This window comes from Acomys russatus, chromosome 18 (assembly GCF_903995435.1).
Source record: "Acomys russatus chromosome 18, mAcoRus1.1, whole genome shotgun sequence".
Taxonomy (NCBI): Eukaryota; Metazoa; Chordata; class Mammalia; order Rodentia; family Muridae; genus Acomys; species Acomys russatus.
Window position 1 is genome coordinate 2,249,843 of NC_067154.1, and position 4,038 is coordinate 2,253,880.

At 38.6% G+C, this 4,038-nt stretch overlaps 1 pseudogene; it reads right to left on the bottom strand.

Annotated features, from left to right (window-relative positions):
- Positions 1 to 983: 983 nt before the first annotated feature.
- Positions 984 to 1,461, bottom strand: LOC127202046 (60S ribosomal protein L23-like; annotated as a pseudogene).
- Positions 1,462 to 4,038: the final 2,577 nt, after the last annotated feature.

Consider the following 4,038-nt stretch of genomic DNA (forward strand, 5'->3'; position numbering starts at 1 on the left):
AAACAGATCCACAGAACCCTTTTTCCTATTAACGTTCTTTCTCCTCTTCCTGTAATCGGTGGGTTAGAAGTGAGGTTGGCTTTGAAAAACCGAAGCCTATGCCAAGTGCTAAACACCCATTCTTATTCAGGCTTAGCTATGCAGACTTTTTTATTTCCATATGTCATAATTAATTAAAATACTTTTAATGCTAAATTATAACTCTGTTTTACCTATCCCCCTTCAACTCTTCACTTTGAACTTGGCCCTCAAAGTCTCAGTGTTTATGGAAGTAATTGATGATACGTTCTTAACACTCAGTAGTTGCAAACGTTTGTGTAACATAGTAACATACATGTCCTGTAAATTGACTTTCAGCTAAAAAAAAAAAAAAGAAAAGAAAATTGTGTTTCTCTTAGTACATATGCTTTATCTAAAATCATATATATATATGTATATATATATAAAATCTCAAGGGCTAAGTATGTGTATGGACATTTGGTTATGGATTGAGATATATACTTATATATTACAAGGGTTCTGTAGACCTAAGTGAGTCTAGCACATTGTTAGGCTAACTCCTCTGGAAAGGCAGTGATCTCCCTGTATGCGCTGTGCCACACCTGGGAGTGTCACCTCAGCAAACATTAGTGAAAGCCCTTTCCTCTTTGTTTCCTCTTTAGCTTTTATCTACTTTCTGATGCCTTTCTCCCAAATACATGTCATACCTGGAAAATCCAGTGGAAGCTAATTCCTTTTGGAGATGCATGATATGTCAAGCTCAATTTCATATCCTATAGCTAAATGGATTTATAATTAAGTGATTAACATTTAGTTGGATTTAACCATACGTTTTTATCACAGGAAAATATGCCTTGGTTTATATTTACAGGTAATCCTGGATCAAAAAATTCATTCTAGCCTACTGTCTCTTAAATATGTCTAAACATTTTGTATGGCTTTTGACACTCAATAAATTTGCTGATGGGTGTTTTAAATTTTTTTTCTTAGAGCAAAGACTTTTTAATGAATATATTTTACAAGTACACCAGAGAATCATGCGATACTGCTTGCATTGGATGCGATCCTGGGCCACAAGCCTGCACACTCCTTTGCAACTGGACCTGTGATAGCAGAACCTTTCATCTTCCCTCTATTGTTTACTGTGACCCCTGCGTTATCTTCAGAATAAAGAAACACCCCATCTTTTCTTCAATATGACTTTCGTTGTCGAATTACCACTGCTGGATGGACCTTTTTCCTTAACTCTGGTTTGCCCTTCTTAACTGTGGCCATCACCATATCTCCCACACCAGCTGCAGGAAGCCTGTTCAGCCATCCTTTGATTCTTCCCTTCACAGAGATGATATACAAATTTTTGGCTCCTGTGTTGTCAGCACAGTTGATCATGGCTCCTATCGGAAGACCCAGGGAAATCCAGAACTTGGCTCTGGAGGACCCGCCGCATCCTCCCTTTGACATCTTGAGCGCCCGGAAAGAGTCAGAAAGGACTAAATTTTTATTTTAAATCGGAAATTTTGAGATACTTGATGATTTAACGCCAAGTCTTTCTGAATAATACAAACTCTTGGGAATTCAAAGCTCTTCAGTTTGCATCTGGAGTAAGATTTTAATTTATTTTTTATACATTTGTGTTATCTATAAACTAGACTGGAAGGTGTACACGTGAGTTAAATTCATTTTTATTAAGATCTTGCTTCTCACTGTATGTTCTACTCCTACCCATTGTGGATGTGTCTTATTTTCTTATCACAGGGAATAATGTTACATAAGTTACATAACATTGACCATATTAATAATATTCACAAGCCTGGTCCCAAATGTTTCTTGATTCCAAACTAAAAACATGCTGGTTTTAGAATAACATTTTTTTTTTTGGCTTTGAGGAAAAATTAGTGAGTACAATAAAAACACCTAAATATTCTTAGAATAGCTACGATATGAATACTATCTCCACTGAAAGCATAGAATAACACTTATTTATTTATTTATTTATATACAGGCTGTAGGATCCTACTATGCTGCCCTAGCTGGCCTGGAATTCACTTTGTCATCCAGACCCACCTCACACTCCTACAGATCCACCTGCCTGAGTTCTGGAATGGAAGATTTGCACCACTACAGCATGTATTATGTCTTACTAATAGTGTACTTTGTGAAAAAAAAGAATACTGCATAGGCATTAAGGTTGTTCCATAACTCCTTTTTGGGAAACAATTTCTTGGTTGAAAAGTTGTTACTGTTATTATTTGTCTCTGCAACTCTTTAAGAATTTAGTTACTATGAGGCAGTGCAGGAATTTTCAATAGAAATATAGAAGTAGTGAGTTCCATAGGAAATTTATCAGGCTTAACAAGCTAGTAAGAACTCAGAAAAAAAAAAAATGACATTTCACACATAGCAACCATCCAAAAAGCAAAAGCCAGGAACCAAACTTTGTCCACCAGCCCCACCGCATGGCAGTGTGAGAATTTACAGGTCGTCAAAGGAAACTATTTTTTACCAATTATTTAAAACACTTCATTGGCAGTTGAATGCTTCAGAGCAAATGTTGATTTAAAATGGTAGAAGCACTCAGCGTTCCACAGGACTGAATGTCCAGTCTTGACCTTGTCCCAAGCTTAAGAGACTCTAAGAATATAGTCTTTGGGAAAACACACAATGCGGTAGACTAACCTTAAGTATTAAATACAGAGAACTTTGCATTGGTTTTGTTCTGCAGCTGACAATATTGGGTCAGAAGGGTCCAAGGTTTGCTTTGTTGTAGGCAATAACATTGTATGCATTAAAACTTGTACAGGTATCTTGTGTCCACAAGCAAATAATAGCATTTCAAACTGTGAGACTACATAAAACCTTACGGCAACACTTACAACTCGAAGAAGCCTTTAGAAATTATGTCAGACACTTCCTCTTCTCGCTTCTTATATCATCCTCTTCCTTCAATTTGTGCTTAAAAGGTAGCACAAAAGCACTGTTTTTAGTGGCCCTTTCTTCATGTGGGAGGGTTTCTTCAATTCAATGTACTTCTTGTTAGTAAGTCTTATTGTATATGTTTAAGGTACGCGACAATGACACATAAGAAGGTTGTTATGTTGAAGCAAACTCACATGTCACATAGTGGGCCCCCTGGGGGGGTCTTTTTGTGACAAGAGCAGCCAAGGTCTCCTCATGCATTCTGAGCCATACTCACCATACTCGATTACTATCTGCAGGCCTTTGTTTCACACACACAGTCTCTAGGCTCCATCCCTCCCCTTCGTCTATAAACCTATGATCTTTAGAAAACAATCAGACAGTGACTTTCTACCCATTTCCTAAGGTTGGAGTGCAGCAATATGGCCTAAAGAAATAAATATATTTTTTTCTTTTTTAAAAAAATTTTTTATTAATTTATTCTTGTTACATCTCAATGTTTATCCCATCCCTTGTATCCTCCCATTCTTCCCTCCCTCCCATTTTTCCATTATTCCCCTCCCCTATGACTGTTCCTGAGGGGAATTACCTCCCCCTGTATATGCTCATAGTCTCTTCTTGGTAACCTGCTGTCCTTCCTCTGAGTGCCACCAGGGAAATAAATATATTTTTATAAAACCAAATGCCTCAATATGATTGTGATGAACAACGGAACCCAAAGTTGAATTATTTTAAGACACAAAAGAGGGACCTCCGGAGTAAGTGGCAGCCACACACACCCCAAGCACTGATGACAAATGGTTGGAGCAGAACCCACTAGGCTTCTTTCTGTGTGGTGTCACAGGTATAAGTGGATACAACGTTCTTGGTCTCTCCCGACCCTCCGGCGACAGCTGTGGTTAGGCTTGCTGAACTTAGTTGCTGCTCGTGAACCCACCCACTATACCCATGGGAGACTCAGAGCTACACTGGCTAAGACACCGGAAGCAAGTCACTAAGCACACCACAGGGTGCCAGGATTCCTAGATGGCTTGGACCTTGTAGTAAAGAATGTGAGCTAGAAGTGAGTACAGCCGTGTATGTGAGGACATTTGCCTCCATCCCCACTGAATCCAGGCCAGT